This window comes from Aethalodelphis obliquidens, unplaced genomic scaffold (genome assembly GCF_003676395.1).
Source record: "Aethalodelphis obliquidens isolate GAN/ISIS:26980383/991018 unplaced genomic scaffold, ASM367639v1 scaffold1, whole genome shotgun sequence".
Taxonomy (NCBI): Eukaryota; Metazoa; Chordata; class Mammalia; order Artiodactyla; family Delphinidae; genus Aethalodelphis; species Aethalodelphis obliquidens.
Window position 1 is genome coordinate 39,493,372 of NW_020837945.1, and position 22,172 is coordinate 39,515,543.

Genomic DNA, 22,172 nt, shown 5'->3' on the forward strand with positions numbered 1-22,172 from the left:
ACAAATGGTCATGAATTGGTACATAGATCAAGGGTATCCAGCTGAAGTGGATAGGGGGAGTTAAAAGTCCACCTCCAATCCTTGCACCCAGATACCTGACATTGAGGCAGGGGTGCAATTTTAATTGCACAAAATCATCATTTGTCCAAATGGTACGTCTTTTTCTATTTCATCTCCCTACTTCAGGAGTCTATGTTTTATTTTATTATTTTATTATTTTTTATTTTATTTTTTAATGAAGCACAGCCAATTTTATTCAAAGTCTCCAAAATTTATATTTAACATGTTAATTGTTTCTATAATGTTTCATCTTTGTAAAATGGTTTTATTTCACCTTTCTTTTATAGATTTTTCATTTTTTCTGTACAGTTCTTCAGTAGAAGCCAGAGTCCTGAGTTATACAGTTAGGAACCTCTGACCTACTATTCTGGTTTTCTTCTCAATATTCATGGCCAACACCTGGCTTTTAAATGAAAAGCTTTTGGTCTTTTCAATCACTTGCTGAAAGGGTGAGACTGCATTGTTACCCATAAGCACATGACATAATTTAGAATCAATCTTGGCATCCAGTCTTGTATTTCTAATCAAATTTACAACCCACCTTTCAGCTTCTTCTGGAGACATGTTCAGTTTATCTGCCAACATGTTAATGCTGATACACTGATGGATGGACAAAAAGTCTTAGATATGAAGAGACAGACATTTTTAATGAAGTCCTCAAGACAAGCCACCAAGAAAAAATCATTCACTAGCACTGATTCACATTCCCTCAGCTTTTTCTGAGCCCCATCAAAGTGAAAGTTAACATATAAGCATTCAACAAACTCTGTAATTGGATCTTTACATGTGTAAGACTCCTGTTGAATAACTTGGACCAGATATTTTAGCACCTGTGGCGTTTTCAAACATCTTTCTTTGTTATGACTGCTGTGGTCAAACAGTGGAGAATATGTGGACACATCGTCTGAATTGCATTAAGATACTGAGGATGGTAAAGGAAGAGATCGATAACATTATCACGGCCTTGGGGTTATTGAAGAAAACAAACAGAGACTAATGAATGAGCCGTGTTCGCTGCTGAAGAGACTGAAGTGGAGAACTCACAGAATTGTATCTATGGTCTCTTTTAGCCATGTAAGGTCTTCCATGGCTGCATCCCAATTCTGCATTAAGATTTCAGAAACCAGTTTTCCCCAGAATGAACTCAAAGCATTTCTATCCGTTGCTGGAACCAACACTCTAAAGAAGTAAAGATATTCAGCAGCTCAAGAGTAATTTCCACATTTATATAGGAATTTTGCATACCAAGAGTGTCTCTAAACATTCCTGCCTAAAACCATGCTTGTCTGCCAGGTAGTCGAATCACATCTGACCATCCCTGTTTGACTGCATTTGCTTTGTAGTTTCTGGATCTTCAAACATCTTCACAATTGGTTCTGTTTCTGCCTGAAGCTGTTTCAGTTGTACAGCAACAGTGGTTCTTTTTTCTCTCAAAGCATGAGGAATATCATCAGAACAAAGGTTTTGGTATACATACATAGCAAAGGCTACCGTGTTGTTATCACTAAGAAGATCCAATTTCCCTTGTAATGATTGTTTTTCATTATATATCTCCTTTACAGAGAGAAACTCAAGCAATGAAAAGACTAGACGCCGATCCAAAAAGTGTGCAATGTGAGTAGTCAAGTCCTACTCCACCTTCTTGCCAAGGAAAAGTAAAGTGTAGGAGTCTATTTTTTAAATTTAAACCCAGTAAGCCAAGGAATTTATGACAATTTGTTAGTTCCTGAAATATGGAAAGAAAGCAACCACAATTAATGCTGCTGCTATAGTATTGGGTTGGTCAAAAAGTTCCTTCAGATTTTAAGTTAAAAATAAGACACATTTTTCATTTTCACCAAGAACTTTATTGAACAACTTATTCACCCTTTTGTTCCACTACCTTCTGCTATTTTCCAGGCAACTTCATAATTCCATCTCCCCAAAACTTTTTATTTTTTTGAGCAAAGAACTGTTCCAGGTGCCTTTTATAGTCATCCAGGGAATTGATTTTTTTTTCCATTAAGAGAATTTTGTAAAGACCGAAATCAATGGAAATCTGAAAGTGCAATATCTGGTGAATACAGCAGATGAATCAGAACTTCCCAGCCAAACTGTAACAGTTTTTGCCTGGTCTTCAAAGAAACATGTAGTCCTGTGCTATCCTGATGGAAGATTATGCATTTTCTTTTGACTACTTCCGGACGCGTTTTGTCGAGTGCTGCTTTCAGTCAGTCTAACTGGGAGCAGTACTTGCTGGAATTAATCGTTTGGTTTTCCAGAAGGAGCTCATAATAGAGGACTCCCTTCCAATCCCACCATATACACAACATCACTTTCTTTGGATGAAGACAGCCTTTGGTGTGGTTGGTGGTGGTTCACTTCATTGCCCCACAATCTCTTCCGTTCCACATTATTGTGCACTATCCACTTCTTATCACCCGTCACAATTTGTTTTAAAAACAGAATGTTTTCCTTATGTGTCAGTGGAGAATTGTATGCGGAAATATAGTCAAGAGTTTTTTTTGGCTTAACTTATGTGGAACCAAAACATCAAAGTGATTAACATAATCAAGCTGGTGCAAATGATTTTCAGCTCTTGATTTGGATTTTTTGAGTATGTCGGCTATCTCCCACATGTATAAGGTTGATTGCTCTCAGTTATTGTCTCTATTTGATCACTATCAAACTTCAACTGGTCTACCCGACCGTGGAGCATCGTCCAGTGAGGTATCTCCGGCACAAAACTTCACAAACCACTTTTGACATGTTCAATCAGTCACAGCACCTTCACCATACACTGCATAAATCCTTTTTTTGCGTTTCAGTTGCATTCTTACCTTTCTTGAAATAATAAAGCATAATATGCTGAAAATGTTGCTTTTTTCTTCCATCTTCAATATTAAAATGGCTACACAAAAATTCACCAATTTTGATGTTTTTTTTTTAATGCACGCCTGATATGATAGCTGTCACAATACAATCTAACAAAATTGTTTCTAATGAAGTTAGACAACTAAGCACTACTAGAGCCACCTTATGGAAAAAAACAAATGAACTTTATACCCAACCCAATAACTTTATGGTTACATGACCTTAACTAAGTGGTCTAACTCCTCTAGGCTACAGTTCCCTAAAACATGAATTGAAGTTGTTGGAATGAGTAATCTCAAATGCTCTTTCATCTCTGAAGTCTAATAATCCTATGTTTAAAATAAAGTAAGAGAGCATATGAATAAAAAAGATCATGAGCATTGACACCAGGCAGATCTGGGTTCAAACCCACATTCAGAAAACTTCCTTGCTGAATGGCTTTGGATGCATCATTTAATCTCTCTGAGATTCAGCTGACTTATCTGCAAAATAGAGAAAACAATTCTTCCTTCATAAGAACAAGTAAAACTAAAGAATAATGAGTTCCAATATAAATATTCAATATTTTCTTAAAATCATTGAAGAAAAAAATTCTCCCATTATATTTCTGTCCTTGGTAAGATGAAAAATCACATAGAATGAAAAATCACACCTACCCCCATATCAAATCTCCCCTCTCCCAATACTGCAAGGTTTAAATACAATAGTTATTTTTTTTAAAAAAAAAAAAAGATTGGAAAGAAGGAAGGAAGAGGTAGAAAGACATGGAGAAAAGAAAAGAGGAAGGGCTGTGGGGAAAAAAAGAAATATATTTTTTAATTCCAGAAGAGAACTCTTTCTCCTTAACCCAAAATGATTAAGTTAAATCATGACAATACAGAGATATATAGAACATCTGGAAAGTTACATACTATAAAAATTAAATTATCAACAGCTATATATAAAAGGTATGACTACAAAAGGAATAAACATAAGCACTACAAGAAATATTTAACAGGTAAATACTACTTAAAATAGTTTTGGAAGTCCTAGCCAGAGCAAGTAGGCAAGAAAAATAAAGGCATATAAATTGGAAAGGAAGAAGTAAAACTGTCACTCTTTGCATATGACATAATATTATATGTAGAAAACCCTAAAGTCTCTACAAAAAAACTGTTAAAACTAATAACTGAATTCAGTAAAGTTGGAGGATACAAAATCAATATAAAAAATCTACTGTATTTCTATGCACTAACAACAAACTCTCAGAAAGAGAAATTAAGAAAACCATTCCCTTTATAATTGCATCAAAAAGAATAAAATAAAAAAATATAAAAAGTAAAAAGAATAAAATACTCAGGGATAAATTTAACCAAGGTGAAAAACCTGTATTCTGAAAACTATAAGACACAGATTAAAGAAATTAAAGAAGACACAAATAAATGGAAATATATTCCATGCTCATGTATTGGAAGAATTAATATTGTTAAAATGTGCATACTACACAAAGCAATATACAGACTCAGTGAAATCCCTATCAAAATTCCAATGGCATTTTTTCCACAGAAATAAAAGATCCTAAAACCTGTGTGGAGCCACGAAAGACCCCAAGTAGACAAAGCAATCTTGAGAAAGAAGAACAAAGCTGGAGGCATCACACTCCCTGACTTCAAACTATATCATCACACACTCCCTGACTTCAAACTATATTGCAAACCTATAGTCATTGAAACAATATGGAACTGGCCTAAAAAAAGAGACATAGATCAATAGAACAAATAGGTAGTTCCCAAATAAACTCAATGTATATGGTCAATTAATTTATGACAAAGGAGCCAAGAATATATAATGGGGAAAGGACAGGCTCATCAATAAATTGTGTTGGAAAAACTGGACAGCAACATGCAACAGAATGAAACTGGACCACTGTGTTACACCATACACAAAAATTAACTCAAATGGATTAAAGACTTGAATATGAGACCTGAAACCAGAAAAGTCCTAGAAGAAAACATAGGAGGTAATTTCCTTGGCATAGTTTTTGTGATTTTTTTTTTTTTTTTTTTTTTTGGATTTGAAACCAAAAGCAAGGGCAACAAAAACAATAACAAAAGTGGGACTACATTAAACTAAAAAACTTCTATACTGCAAAGGAAATCATCAACAAAATGAAAAGACAACCTACTAAATGGGAGAAAATATTTTCAAATCATATATCTAATGAGGGGTTAATATCCAAAATATATAAAGAACTCATACAACTCATTAGCAAAAACAATTCAATTTAAAACTGGGCACAGGGCCTGAATAGACATTTGTCCAAAGAAGACATACAGATGGCCTACATGTACATGAAAATGTTCTCAGTGTCATTAATCATCAGGAAATGCAAATTGAAACCACAATATCACCTCACACCTGTTAGAATAGTATTATCAAAACGACAAAAGGTAAAAAATGCTAGCGAGGATGTGGAGAAAAAGGAACACTTGTATACTGTTTGTGGGAATGTAAATTGGTGCAGCCACTATAGAGTATGTAAGTCCCTCAAAAAATTAAAAATATAACTACCATATGATCCAGCAATTCCACTTCTGGGTATTTACCTAAAGAAAGCAGAAACACTAACTCAAAAAGATATATGCACCCTCATGTTCATTGCAGCATTAGGTACAATAACCAAGATACAGAAACAACCTAATTGTCCATCAATGAATGAAAAGATAAAGAAGATGTGGTGCATATTTGTATACACTGGACTATTATTCAGCAAAAAAAAAAAGAATAAAATCTTTCCATTTGTGACAATATAGGTGCACCCTGAGCATATTATACTAAGTGAAATAAGTCAGACAAAAAATGACAAATACTGTATGGTCTCACTTATATGTGGAATCGAAAATAAAAAGAAGCTCATGGATACAGAGAACAGCAGATTGGTGGTTGCAAATGGATGAAAGGATTCAAAAGGTACAAATTTCCACTTATGAAATAAATAAGCCATAGGGATGTAATGCACAGCATGGTGACTATAGTTAATAATACTGTCTTGCATATTTGAAAGTTAAGAGAGTAGATCTTAAAAGTTCTCATCACAAGAAAAAAATTATGAAGCTGTGTATGATAACAGGTCCTTCCTAGATTTACTGTAGTGATTATTTCTCAATATGTACAAATATCAAATCATTATGCTATATGCCTGAAACTAATATCATGTTGTATATCAATTATCTCTTTATAAAATAAATTGTCAACAGCTGTATATGAAAAATATGACCACAAAAAATGTATGGAAGCACTATGAGAAATATTTAACAGGTACCTATAAAAGAAAAGATCAGTTATTAAGATGGAAAATTCTCAAGAGCGTTTTTAAAGGATGGTAAGTGGTATACTATTTTCTAGAAATGCTGGAAACATTGTTGCCATAGAGGCTCCAACTAAATTTTGTTTGAATCTTGATTCCAACACTGTGCTCCAGTAATGTGACTTTGGGCCACAGCCTTGATACCAACACCTATCAAATGTAGATTATACTACCTACTTGTCTAATGAATCTGTTGCTTACTAGCCTGGTGGTCACATAACAAAATCAATTTAAATGCTCCCAGTCTGTTTCTGATCTATCTCTAAGTTTTATCTCTTCTGCGAATTAAATGAGATAATGCATTTAAAGTACTTGCACATAGTAGTCATTCAATAAAGAATTAATATAAAGATTAGCATAAAAGTTCCAGTAACATGCAGTTAAAGATATATACATGTGGATACCATCGTTTCAATTATTTTAACACCCTAGGATTTTTAGCTCTGTCAAATGAATCTAAAATATTTATGGTTTCTTCAAAAACTGATAAAGGTTAAATGAAGATGAATTAATTTTCTAAAGATTCTATTACTTTTCATGGGACAAAGGAAAAACATGGCTACCTTAAGTTTCACATTTTCCATGGAAGTCAAGTCATAGCACTACCATATCTGAATGTTGGTCAATGTATCCAAATATCTAAACATAATAACACAAGCAGTACTTGCCTAAAACACAAATAAGTCCACTATTTATGTGTAGGCCCTGAACATTGGTTTTTAGAAATCTCAAGAATATGATAATATCTCAAAAAATATCCTTTTATCTTCTTAGTATCTGAAATTCCAAAATTTAGTGCTTCTTTAAGTTTAAAGCTATGATCCCTCTTATATTCAAATACTCCTGAGAAACATCCTTTTTAATGTAATTATTGGTCCTTCATACTTATTCTCATCTATAATCATGATTTTGACCAATTGCTTCCCCTGACACAGCCAGCCTCATAGTCCAGGTGACTTTTCCACTCCTCTTTTGCTGTGTACTTACAGTCCAACATAAGCCCATTTGAAATGATTAAACAGCAGTGATACTGCTCACACTTTGAACTAAATGTCTTTATTTTTATGTTTTATTATATTTTATAAGTAAATACGTAGGTATATTTTACAGATCTTAAAAAATGCAAGTCAAAGAAAATCAGTATCATGTTTCACTCAGAGATATCCTAGGCAAATAGCATCAAAGAACTCATACCCTGCTGTTTTCATATATCAGAAGTATTTTCCCTGATGATTAAGTATTTTTATAAGTAACTGTTCTAATGAATGTATAATATGTATTCACACACTTGTGCTATAATTGTTTTCAACAACCCTGATTGCTAATGCTAATTTTTCTGCATGACAATAAATATATTTATAAATAAACACATGAGAACCTACGTATTACTTTAGCTTCCTAAGAGGGGAATTCCTGATCCAAAGTTAATAAATCATCTACTTTTGCTAAGTACTTTATTTGCTTTCCTGAAAGATCATAGAAGTTAACTTTAAATAAGACCACTGTCTAAATCCTTCCAGTAACACTTAATTTTAGTTTAATGGAAAAATAACAAATTCATGTTCATTGCAGAAAATTTAGAAGATACAGGGAAAAATAAAAAGTTCTGAGAAATTTTACCATTTACAATGAATAGTTGTTCTTGTTTTCACCAGAGCTTTTCCGTGCATATTACACACATATTTTTTAAAGGACAATACAGAATATACAATTCTGAGCTCTACTTTCTTTTTCTCTTTACATGGTATCATAAGCATTTTCTAATGTTCAATTATCTTGTTTTCTTCTTTATCCCAGTAGTCACCACTGTCTACACTGTTACCTTAATCAGAAACTCAGAGCAATCACTCCAGACACAACTTTCTCTCCTTTTCCAACATCAACAGCTTAAGCCCTCACATGCCCTCTCCTAGAATAACTCATGTGAGCTTCAACTTCCCTCCAACCATATTTCCACTGTTTCTCTCACTTGTGCTATTGCAGGTACCCCTTACCAGGTCTTTTGACCTCCAACCCAGCCATCTTGTATCCCATAATCCATGATGCTAGAGAATCTTCTTTCTAATATCGAGACAAAATCCTGTTATCCCAATGATTACAATGATTCATTTAAGATAAAACCCTGGTTTTTCAGTGTAACATCGTTCTCATTCACTTCTTTAGCTTCTTTCATCTCTTGACATTGTCCCAGTTATAACTTGCCCTCAGGAAATGCCAACCCACTTGTTCTTCCTTGATTGTGTGTTGCTCTCCATGAGTACGTAAATTCCCTATTAAAAGTCTCCTGTAGAGACTATGGAGGCCCACAATACCTATATTTAAGTCCTGGCTGTGCCTGCTGTTGACCTGCTGTTGACCTTGGGCAATTCACTTAACTTGTAGTTACTTCAGTTTTCTCACTTGTAAAATTAGGTTAGTAACAGTGCTTACCCATGGGATAGTGATGAGGATTGAATGAGTTCATATTTGTAAGGAGCTTGGAACAGTAACCCACACAAGTAAGTGATGTAAATGTCTCTTAAACTGAGGCTTTCACGTTGCCTGTTATAATGCTTAGCTTATACACCCTGCTTAACTTTGAGATCACTCCAAAAGCATTTTTATGAAACTAGACTGAGATGCCTGCCTCTACTCTTTGACCTTTGTCCTATCACTCTGCACACAGTGTTGAAATCGTGACTCCCAAAATGGTCAGTTGTCTGAGAGAAGAGGTTGTCTTTCCTCTCTTCATTGCCAAAATCTAACACAAAGCCTAAGAAAGGCCCTGTTGGTTGTGGGCCATCAGTATCTGTTTTGCAAATGAACTGGCAATTTTGATTAAGGTCTTGTTCACTACTTGTTCTTTTCATGTGCACTGTGTTTTCAAGACCCTAGTTTAAATTTAAGAAAATAGTTAAAGGACCAATCCTTACAATAGATTACAAGCATGCAATCTAATTTTAAAAAGAGACCAAGTCAGAATCCACTTTTATCTGGCATTTTACTATATTATTTTCATGCAGAAAGTAAGTAGCACATGCCACATAATACTTTAAAGATTAGCAACCCACCAGTCATATTTACTAAGATTAAAATTTGTAGCAATCAGAACTAAGCATGATAAGAAGACATGAAAGAAATAAAAACACATAGACCCTACTTTTAAAGGTGCTTGGGGTGCTCTTGAGTTTCAGAGTATACATCCACAAGATTATTTAAGAATACTTAAAGACCTGTGACAGGCTATAATTCAGAGGATAAGCAAACTAGAACAATGTATTATCCATAAGTATAAAGAATACATAAATGGAACCAGTAGGACAGAATCATTCAGCTCAACAATGAAATGACTTTTAATTCAGATTATAAAGTCAGACAATTGTACAAGGATTTGAAGAGAGGTTAAAAATAGCTATGAGAGATGAATAGCACACTTAGTCACGAAAGTAGAAATAAAACAGATGAACTGAAAATAAGATTTTTGGAGGATGTAAAGCAGTTGGCAAATTCTCTCTGTCTGACATTCTATGAGGAAATGAAATAGGTGAGTATGCTACAAAGCCTGGAATTCTCTTTCCATACAAGTCTTTAAGGAAAGATGAATAAGATAAAACCACTTTATAAATGAAGATGTTGCAAATATATAGATATTCTTGTAACACCACTAATGTTATTATGAAGTTTATAACAACAATACTAATAGTAAATAATAACATAGTAATAGTATAACAAAGGATATAGTGGTGAAAATTACCATTATATTAATAGAATAGGGAAAGCAATATATAAGGACAAATATAAATATTCTAGATTATGTTATTTACATACTTGAAAAACTGAATACCTGAGTATCTAACATGAACTATACCAAAGAACATGCTATTACTTTCCTAATAAAAAGAAAGAGCTTCAAAGGCAAACAAATAATTTTCCAAAGTCTTTTGGTCTCCAAGTCACTCTTACACAAGAGGAATTTGATGAGTTAAGTGTAAATGAATAAGAAACATGTGGATTACATTTTCTTTAAAAATACACAAGGGTTTAAAAATAAAGGAGAAAAAGTGTTTGGCACAATGCATTTTCCGTAAAGCCAAACCAAAAACATTTGACACAATTTTAGATTGTAGTATGACCTTCAACATTGTTGTGTTTGTCTATTAACCTAAAAATAAACACTATTTTTCAGTAGGAGAACTGAAGCCATAAAATATACACCCAGGTATGGATATGAATGAATAACTTCTTAAGGATTTTATTGATTTTTTTTTTAATAATCTCCCATCCAGAGATGTTGAAGCAAATGCCCACCACATGTGTCATACTCTGTGTCTATTCCATTATTTCTTCATAATGTTTCTGGTTCATGTATTAGAGGGGACAACATCTGAATATGTGTAAAAAAAAAATGTCAACCTTCCCCTAGTGGTAAGATTGACTTAACCTCAACTTATACTCTTCAAATAGTTCCCGTGTATTCTCAATTTGCATCATTTTTAATACTTTGGTCCATGCTTTACTCCAATTACTGCCTATGTATTTGTTGGAAACACATTGTCTATGATGACACTCTTTTCCTGTAAATAGGCAAGAATTGTACTGAAACTTGAAGAGCTGGGTTATTTTGAGATTTACTGGTGGGTAAGTTAAGACTGTGGAACACACCATTATGCCAGGCAATGTCCAACTTCACAGCCTGCAACAAATGGAGAGAACAATTAAGAAAGAACACCAAAAAAAGTTGGTGTTTTTATTTTCGTTGTTTGCTGCAGTCTCACCTGGTGTTTCTATTCAAGCATGCATGGCACTTCAGTGATTTGGGATCACTGCTTTGTTCTTCTTGAATTATTGATATGGTAATGATCATTTTGTTATTCCTCAAATTCCCCCAGTCATCATGCAATACTTCATCAACTTTATTCCTTTTATGCCAAGCACAAAGTTTTGTCAGTTATTAATTTGTACCTTTCCTCAAAGTCATCCTTCCTTTTTTCTTTCCATGGCCAGCTTCCCAAAGGAGACACTTATCTCTCTACCTCTATCCTGCAGTTACAAAAAAGAAGAAATCATCAGTCTCCCTTCTACTTCAAGTATGAACCCATAGCCTGATGACAGGAACTTGGGGTTTGAGCACTTATTCTGCATTTCTGGGCTGCTTTACTGATACTGGTTATTCTATCACTTTTCTACTTAATAATCTTTGAAAACACCCCATTGCTCAAAAGCTAAACTCCTAGCCCAGAATACTAGAGAACAGTATTTACTCAGTAAATATTTGTTGAAAGAATGGAAGTATTCCTCTCATTTATAGCTGTCTAAAATCTATCCCCAAACCACCTCTTACTACATTTTGAAGCACAAAACTCTGTGGTAGGCAGAATGGCTCTCCAAAGATATCCATCCCCTAATCATTGGAACCTATGGATATATTATGCTACATAGTAAAAGAAGGTTTGTAGATATAAATTAAGGTTACAGACTTTAAAATAGGGAGTATAATATGGATTATCCAGGCATGTTCAATATAATCACATGAGCACTTAAAGGTAGAGAATCTTTTGTGACTGGAGGCAGAAAAAAATGTGGCAGAAGGGAAAGCAAGATATATGTGACAGAAGGGAAAATCAGAGAGATTCCAAGCAGGAGCCCATTTGATGTGCCCTTCCTGACTCTGAGATGCAGGGACCCACAGGGAAGGACCTAAGAGCCACTAGATGCTAATGACAGCCCCCAGCAGACAGCCAGCAAGAAAATGTGGACCTCAGTCCTAGAATCACAAAGAACTGGATTCTTCCAAAAACTTGAATGAGTTTGGAAGAAAATTCTTCCAGGGCCTCTTGATAAAAGCCCAATTGAACAACATCTTTATTCCAGAGCAGAGAAGAGAAACAGAGCAGAGTAAATAGCCAAGCGAACAGAACTGTAGGATAATAAATTTGTGTTATTTTAAGCTAAGTTTTTGTAATTGGTTACAGAAGCTATAGAAAACTAATACACTCTCAAATAAGTCGTCCTTGAGTTATACCCACGTGTGTCATTGCCTTCACCTCTGATTGGCACACTACTTATGACAGTAACACTCCTTTTATATCAATTCCCAACCCAACTCTAACTCACAGAAACTTCTTTAAAAAAATTGCACTGGGTCCCTCCCAGCAAAATATTTTAATTAGTTAAAGGTTTATAAAAGAAAATACTTAGGAGAATTTCTTTGGTTTAATTAAAAGAACAGTATACCTTTTGGATTACTTGATACTATATATGACTTTCTCTTTTGATTTATAACTATAGGCATTTAAGAAAAAAAATTTAAGCCAGTGCTTAGCAAACCTAAATATGCATGTGTAATATCTAGAGATTCTATTAAAATGCAGATTCAGATTCAGTAGGTCTGGGGTAGGACTGGAGATTCTTCATTTCTTGTGAGCTTTAATTATATTCTGTCACTTATTTTTTTGTGTGACCTTGGGTAAATTATTTCAGAATCTGAACCTAAATTTTCTCATCTGTAAAATGGGTATAATAAGTAAAAATGTGATCACGAATATAAGGGAAATGCTGCTTCTTGTGCCCTAGCCTACTGTAATCTAAGCTGCATCTTTCATAGACAGAGCTCATCACACTTATCACATCCCATATGAAACTATAGCCATATTTTTCTACTTTTCTGTTATAGCAACTCAGGAAGTATCAGCAAAGCAGCCCAGAAATTCAGAGAGTGAATGCCCTTGGATGAATCCATCCATCAGTGGAGCTAGGGATTAGTAATCAAGGTCCCAGGCTCTGCTTCTTCATTCAACAAGTACATTCAACACAGTTCTTTAGAGAGAATGAAGCCCACAGTGGGATTAAGTGCCAGTTGTTAACAGTGAGAACAAATAGCTTCCTTTCCTGTGTCATCTCTTCATTTCTGTTTCTGGGTATCACCTTCTAAATAAGCTACATTTTAATAAGTCCTTGTCTTAAGTTCTGCTTTTAGCACGGCGATCACTCATACTTTCACCTGTTTTAGAATGGGATGACCAGCAGCAGAGAGAGAGAAAACATTGGCTTATGGTGTAACTTCAATATTGAACTATGTGGGGACAATGACAATTTTAAAGACCATGGAATAAGCCGAATTTTTAATTTGTTTGTGTGTTTGTTTGTTTTTTTGTTTATATTGGAAACCTTGCAGAAAGAGAATGACAGTCTGAAGTTATCCACCTATGAATTCAGGGAATGCTGGGAAAGCCAAAGGGCCTTCATGGAAATTTTTCAAAACTTTTGTTTCCTACAGCTAGGGGTAACCTTTGCTGAAATTCAAGCACAGGATTTAATAGTAAATGTAGAAAAACTGCAAAGGAGACAAAGTTCGGCCTCAGTGTCTTCTAGGCTAAAGTTATGAAGATACAGAGTAAGCAGGAGCCTGAGGTCTGGAATGGTGATAGCTGTTGTACCCAAGAAGGCATGCATTAGTGAGAAGAACACTAGTATCTTTGAGAAGTTCATTGTGGCTGTCCTCTGTAAGACAGAATTAGCAGGAGGAGATGATGCCATGAGAGATAGGACCCTCGTGTCAATGAAGATGACACGGTTCCCGAATAGCAAAGACCAGAGGGTGGCACATAGCCATCAGGAGCAAAGTCAGTATAATTACTATAAAGCACAGCAATACTAATATGATAAACAAGGGGTCCTTAAATTACGGGGTTCTTTGACAATTATAAGACACTGTGATATGTCTAGGAGTGAAATAAATGAGCAGCCAGCAAGGGTGATGCTGGATATGAATAAAAAAACCTCAAGAGAAAATAAACCAAGGCTTCTATTAGCTTCTGCAATGAAAAATCACTATTTCTTGCCCAGTTTCCAGATCTGAGCTAACCTCACACACAGGGCCTGGTGACCCAAAGGGAGATAAATTCTCTTGAGGAAAGACTCTGTCATGCCACCAAAAGCATGTATAATAAATGTTTCGCCAATCTCTCCTTGAAAGAACCTATGGCCTTAAAGTAACTGCATATTGAGAAGGAAGAATACCCAAGATCTATCGTGAGGCGTTGAAAACTGAGCCTTACTTGATACTGAAATTAAAGTGACCGTAATCCCTAATATATTATTGCAAGGCAGTAAATGGATTTCTGGCCTAAACCTATCTTGCAATGGATCCAATCATTTCATGGACTTGCCCTATGTTATTTTGGTTCCGGTCCTGACTGTGACCAAATTAATGCATTTTTCCATCTCTCAGTTTCTCACCCCTGCAATGGGATGATAATAGGAGTAGCTAATGACAGGGTTATTGGAGAACTGAGTGACTTAATACATAGGAGATCTTAAAACAATTTGTTACACGCTAACAACACAATAAGTTTTATTATTTTTTTGGTTTGTTTTCCTTCATTCAGCAACTGTTTATTGAGCACCTGCTATATGCAGTCACTGACCAGGCACTAGAACTGTAAAGATGACTGTCATGGTCTCTGCCTTCAAGACGCTGAGAAACTGGGAAGAAATGAATACAAGATGGAAAGGACAGTACAACAGGATAAATGAATATATTTCCCTGGAGCAGTCTTTTCAGATGAGATGATATTTTAACTAGCTCTTGAAGGTTAAGTAAGAGCATTCTGGGAAGTTGTTGCTGCTGCTACTGCTGATAATGTTGATAATAAATAGTAATTAATAATACAATCTTTAGTTAGTGGGTAACATTTAGTTTCCCCTCAAGATAGGCCAATTTGTAATATCAATATGTATTATTTTGCTTAATCTTTATGAGTTTGGTTTCATTTTTTGTTTGTTTCTTTATTGAGGTATAGTTGATTTACAATGTTGTGTTAGTTTCAGGTATACAGCAAAGTGATTCAGTGTATATGTATATATACACATATATATATATATATATATATATATATTCTTTTTCAGATTTTTTTCCACTATACATTATTACAAGGTATAGAATAGAGTTCCCTGTACTGTAGAGTAAGACCTTGTTGTTTATCTATTTTTTATGTTGTAGTGTGTATCTGTTAGCCCCAAGCTCTTCATTTACCCTCCCCCTTCCCCTTTGATAACCATAAATTTGTTTTCTATGATGGACCTAGAGATTACCATACTAAGTATAGTAAGTCAGACAGAGAAAGACAAATATCACATGATATCACATGATCACTTATATGTAGAATCATAAAAAATGAAACAAATGAAATTATATACAAAACAGAAACAGCTTCATTTTTATCTTTAGCCTTGAATTTAGGAATCTGAGGCAGAGAGAGATTCTGACATTTTCCCAAGGTCACTGGGAGAGTTAATGGCAGAGCTGCAGAGCGAGCTGGGGCAGAAAGGCATTTTAAGCAGTGAGATAAACAGTGGAGAGCACGCTTAATTATGAAAAAGCAAGGTTTGATGCTGAAGGAGAAAAAATTCAGAGTGGCTTGAGTACTCAGTGTTCAAGGTGCTAAAGATGGTGGAAAATGGTGAAGAATCCTGAATATTTTGCTAAAAGCTTGAGCATAACACAGAAGGACCCAGTAGGAAAGGAGAAGCTTGTGGAAGTTTATGAGGAGAAAAACAAGAGTAATGCTACCCTTTGCAAAGAAATTTACATCCATCATACATCATCTCACTTAATTCTATCAACAACCTGTGATCTATGTAACTGTATTTTTGTTTGGAAAAAAAAAAAAAGGAAGCATACATTTAGAGACTTCAGTTATTTTCCTAAGGATTTAAGGATGACAACTCTGGAGGCGGTATACTTGAGTCACATCTTAATTGGAGGGAAGGGTTAGAGGGAGGATATGGTAAAGTCAAATGAGACTGTGGTTTCTGGAGTAGGGCACTGAGTTAGAAATGACACCATTAAATGAGATTTACAAGAGCGTGTGAGGGTTACAGGAGGACATAAGGAATTCAGGTTTTGCAAAAAGACTTCGTACAGATTATCAGACTTCCTGGTAACAGAAGCTTTTAGATGAGCCGTTGAAATATACATCTAAGTTCTAAAGAGATGATAGATAAAAATGGCAAAAAAGGTAATTATTTGAAAAGTATTAATGAACTTTATGCCTTTACTTTTCTGCATATATAACCATCATGCCTACTGACCTGAGGTCCAGGGCTATAGGCATCAGTCACTGGGGGATGAGAAAATTAAAGTCTGTTTCAGAAGCAATGTAAAGAGAGAAAGAGATGATGACAGAGTACCAATAATATTTTACAATAAGACAGTGATTTTAAATCCCAACACTGTAGAGAAAAATAAAGATTAGCTTGATTTCTTTAGTTTCTATTAATATACGAAGAGCTAAACTAGGTGTTTTCCAGTAGAGAAAGCAGCCACATTCCCCTGAGGTCAAGATGGAAAGAAAGGTGACAATGTGATAAGTGAAATAATACTTCACCCTGACCTTGAAGAAAGGTCAGGAAATGGAGGTGGGGGAGAGAAGGAGATTGCCTTGTGACTCAATAGTCCCTCTCTGTGGTTGATCTGGAGGTGAGGAAAGTCTATTAGACAATTTGAGGAGAGTACCAAATTCAGGGACTTGTGACTCCCTCCCTCCATTGAGATCATTTGGGTGGACACAGGACACTCTGCAAACTGTGCTAACGTGAGGTACCCCAGTCTGATCAAGAAGATGGAGCAAGGACTTCCCTGGTGGCGCAGTGGTTAAGAATCCGCCTGCCAATGCAGGGGACACAGTTTCGATCCCTGGTTTGCGAAGATCCCACATGCCGCGGAGCAGCTAAGCCCATGCGCCACAACTACTGAGCCTGTGCTCTAGAGCCCACGAGCCACAACTACTGAGCCCACATGCCTAGAGCCCATGCTCCACAACAAGAGAAGCCACCGCAATGAGAAGCACTTGCACCACAACGGAGAGTAGCCCCCACTTGTTGCAACTAGAGAAAGCCAGCACGCAGCAACAAAGACCCAGCGCAGCCAAAAATAAATAAATGAAATAAATTAATTAAAAAAAAAAAAGGAAGGTGGAGCAGCATGGTAAGAGACATGGTTGACACTCTCTTGGTCCTGCCATAGTTCTATAGAAGAGGGACCACATTGGAAGTCACCAGGTCTGTGAGTAGCCCTACTGTAGTGGGATGAGTTAACTTGGGTCAAGACCAGAGAGATGCATGGAGAAGAATTGCATGTCTCTGCCAAATGAAACTGAGGGTCAGCTGAATTAACCAGGTGGGAGATTCCTATGCTCCTGGAAGGACAGTCACAACCCTAAGTTCAAAATCGCAAACTTTAGTTTCAGGGGCATGTAGGAGGCCTAACTACAAAGTAGACAAGACTGATGGCAAAGATATCAGTTAGTGCATGTGCAGTAAACAGAGGGAGGCTGAACCAAAATAAGACAAAACTAAGAGCCACCATGAAGATATATGAATGACATGCCCCTTCCTCTATCCTGAAAATTCAACTTCTTAGCAAGTGAGGTAAGAGAAGGAGAAAAATAGCTGAACCCAGTTTCTATTTGTTGTCATTGCTCTTTGTGCCTATTTTTATCTTCTACATTTTTGTGTGTGCGTTTTGTGGTTTTAATTGAGATTTTATATGACTCCATTTTGTCTCCTTTCTTTGCATATCAGTGATACTTCCAAGACCACTTTCTTACTTTGTTTTCAATTTTGCATTTTTAAATTGAAATATAGTTGATTTACAATATGAGTTTCTGCTGTACAGCATAGTGATCTCATATTTTTATAGATTATACTCCATTTAAAGTCATTATAAAATGTTGGGTATATTTCCTGTGTTGTAAACTACATCCAAGTCCACTTTCAATTAATACTTCATGGATAGTGTGAGTACTTTAAAATAACAAAATAATCCTAATTCCTTCTCCTTATCCTTTGTATTACTATCATCGTTCATTTCACTTATATATAAGCATACATAACAAATATACATAAGATACATACATAAGCACAATTAAAACTTTTTTCTATTTTTAATTTGAAAAAAAAATTGTTAGAACAATGAAGACTAAGAAAAAAAGTTATTTTACCTTCACTTATTCCCTTTCTTTATATAAATCTGAGTATCTACATTATTTTCCTTTTCTTAAAAGAGGTTGTGTTTTTTTAATATTTGTTGTGAAGCAGGTCTAGTAGCAAGAAATTTCCTCAATTATTGCTTGTCTAAGAAAGTTTCTATTTCTCTTTCACTTTTGAAGGATAATTTTACAGCATACAGAATTCTCACATGTTTTTTTTTTTTTTCCTCTCAATACTTGAAATATGTTGTTCCACTCTCTTCTTACTTGAATGTTTTCTAAGGAGAAGTTAGATGTAATTTTTATCTTTATTCCTCTGTAGATACGGTGTTTTTCCCCCTCTGTCTTCTTCCAGGATTTTTCCTTTATCTTCGATTTTCTGTATTTTAAAAACATTACCCCAAGGTGTACTTTGTTTGTTTGTTTTTGCTTTTATCCTGCTTGTTGTTTTCTGAGCTTCTTGGAACTGTGGTTTGGTGTCTGACATTACTCTGGGGAAATTCTCAGTCATTATTGTTTCAGATATTTCTTCTGTTCCTTTCTCTTTTCCACCTTCTGGGGTTTACTATATGTGTATGTCACACCCTTTTGTTTTCTTACAGTCCTTGGATATTCTTTTCTGTTTTTCTTGGTCTTTGTTCTCTTTCCTTTTTAGTTTTTGAGGATTCTATTGATGTATCCTTCAGGTTCGTTCATATTACAGCATTTTTTATCTCTAGCATTTCTTTTTTATTCTTTCTTAGGATTTCCATCTCTGCTTACATTGCTTGTCTGTTCTTGCAGGCTGTCTACTTTATCCATTAGAGCCCTTGGCATATCAACCACAGATTTTTTAATTCCTAGTCTGATAATTCCAACATCCCTGCCATGCCTGGTTCTGATACCTGTTCTGTTGCTTCAAATTGTGTCTTTTCCTTTAGTGTGCCTAGAAATTTTTCTTGAGAGCTGAACAATGGCAATACTGAGTAAAAGGAGCTGTTGTAAATAAGCCTTTATTGATGTGGTGGTGAAGTAAAGAGGGAGGGAAACTTTTTATAGTCCTATGATTAGATCTCAGTCTTTCAGTGACCCTATGCCTCTGGACTGTACTTCACAGGTTTTTTCTCCCCACTTAGTTGAGAAAAGATGCTAAAGTGGGCTTGAGTTAACTACAGTCATACCTTGGTATCTGTGGGGATTGGTTCCAGGACCTGCCGCAGATACCAAAATTCCAGGATGCTCAAGTCCAGTAGTCAGCCCTTAGTATCCATGGCTCTTAATCTGAAGATTCAACCAGCCAGGGATCATGTAGTATTTATTCAAAACACTTCATCTATAAGTGAACCCAGGCAGTTCAGACCCATGTTGTTCAAGGGTCAATTGTATTTCCCTTCTGCCACATGGAAGGCTAGAGTAGGCTAGAGTTGGGTATTTCCTTTCCTCATGTCATTTAACCTCTGATAAAACCCCAGAAGTCTAGGGTCTGGTTAACTAGTTTCTCCTGATGACAAGCCTTGTTAAAAGAAACAGAGTAAGGTTGGGATTGACATGTACACACTGATATATTTAAAATAGACAACAAACAGGGACCTACTGTATAGCACAGGGAACGCCATTCAACATTCTATAATAACTAAATGGGGAAAGAATTTGAAAAAGAATAGATACATGTATATGTATAACAGAATCACTTTGCTGTACACCTGAAACTAACACATTATTAATCCAATATGCTCCAATATAAAATAAAAATAAAAATTAAAGAAACAGAGTATAGGTATCCCCTGCTTTTTGGAAGTCTGCTTTACACCACTTCACTTTTATGAAAGACCTACCTTAGTACCTGTTTTCACTAACCAAAAGAAATCTGAAGAGTATCTTGGCATTTATGAAAAAAGGTAAAAAGCAAAATTAGCATTGCATGTTTGTTCTGCAGCAAGTCATTACAGAGGCAGCGTGCACCCAGAGCAATAAGGGTGGCCCCACCAAGCTCCTTCCCCAGGAACTACACTCAGCATCAAGCCACCAAGGCTTTGAACTGTGCCTGTGAGCATCTGTGCTTTAGCTCGATTTATTTTATGCATCCACTGGCAAAATGTATCCTAAGGTAATTGCTTCTTCGCTTTACACCATTTCAGTTTATGAAAGATTTCATGAACTCCCTTACTTTGAAAAAGTGAGGGAAACCTGTACTCTTGGGTATTTCATAATAGTTCCTTTTCCACCTCCCCCTGTGGGAAGCCTGAGGGGATTTTTCTCACACATTTACTGTGAGAATCTGGTCAAGCTCCTGGAAGTAAATCTCACAATAATGTGGGGGCACCCCTATGACTGAGTCCCTCTAGAATTTTTAACTCTCAGATTTGTCCACGTAAAGCCTCCAGAAATGTATCAAATACAGTTTAGGTTTCTCTACCCCAGCACTGGTTCCTGCAGCAGTTTCTGCTGGTGAGTCTCTGCTCCTATAAGCCAAGACTCCCTGTATTTGCCTGACTGTCTTTCCAGTCCTGGGGGCAGCAGTTTGCCCTGTGGGCATTCCTCTCTCAGGATGAGTTGTTGAGTTTTTCATCCTGTCCAGCTTTTTACTTGTTGTTAGAACTGAATGGTGACTTCCAATCTTCTTCCACACAGAACTGGAAACCGGAAGTCCACCCATGTTCTTTTGCAGTGTGCTAGCAGGCCTCAGAGAAAGAGGCATCACTGTATTTGTGCATGCATGCTGGTGGATGATAGAACAAAGAACATCAGAACAGCAAAGCATTCTTCAGGCTCTCCAAAATGAGAAGGTAATTTGAATGTATTATAGCAAGAGAGCCTTCTTGCTGGGAATTGGAATCCCTCCCCTTGCTGCAAGAGATCTCTGGCCATCCATGAGCATAAAGAGAAAGAAACCCTGGGGCAGTAGCCCCAGAGACTTGCAGTAGAGTCAGTGCTGTCCTCCTTGGCCATTCATAAGCTTTCACAGACTCAGCACCAAACTGAAGTGCTGAGGGTAGAGAATAAGGGATCTCAGGATTTGTTTGGAGAGAAATGTCTATTTGAAATACATATACTAATAACATCTGATAGAAATGTGATCAAAAAAATCTGATATGGTTATGACTCAAACCACTTTATATATACCTTCTATGGAAGAAGTATGTTGCAAAAAATCTATATTGGGCCTTTAAGATGGAGGAAATGCCAAAAGAATGTGTATATTTCTTAGGGGGTCAGATAATGGGGGACTACAAACAGCTAAACAAGGTTAGACTGAAGAATTATTGGTTAGTGGTAATTCAGTTTCCTTCATTGTGTTCTTAAAAATATTTCTAGGAATTGCAAATAATGTTGAAACCTTTAAAAGTCTCAACTGAAAGCCGGATGTCTATAAAAATGGTTGGACCATTTCAAATGCTACAGATTTTGCAACTATACTGTCAGGCATCCCAGGATGTTCTTTCAAACTCCCTGGGCAATAAGTAGAGGAAGTAGGTGTAAAAAAGAACAAGTTTGTGAAACAGTTTAAGATTTTCCTCCCTGTTCCCTAAACAAGCATTTATTTAACTACCATAAGGAAAAGAAATACTCTTACTTGAAAATGTGAAAAATCTCATCAGTGCTTGTTTTTGAAATTTAGACTTTGGCTATAGGTAGACACCTAGAAAAGGAGCTGCTTCTAAAGAGACTCTAAAGAGAACCTTAACCCTAAATTACAGTGAGGACGTCCTTATAAATTGTGATAATCCAAGATTTTATGGAGGCTGGGAAATAGTAAAAGAGTTCAAATTTACACTTCCAAGGGTAGAATAGGAAGGCAAAAAACATATAATATTGATAAATGCCTATATTATGATAGAGGCTTTTACATGGTATCTTGAAGTAATTCTTTAACCTATGTATGAATTGAAATTTATTGTCCAGCTTTGAGATGATAAAAACAAAACTCAGTAAGGACAGTAGCATAATCAATATTCACTAGAAAT

The 22,172-nt window shown here is 35.8% G+C and overlaps 1 pseudogene; it reads right to left on the reverse strand.

Moving 5' to 3' along the window:
- Positions 1–243: 243 nt before the first annotated feature.
- Positions 244–20,863, reverse strand: LOC113625661 (eukaryotic translation initiation factor 3 subunit E pseudogene; annotated as a pseudogene).
- Between the last annotated feature and the right edge of the window lie 1,309 nt (positions 20,864–22,172).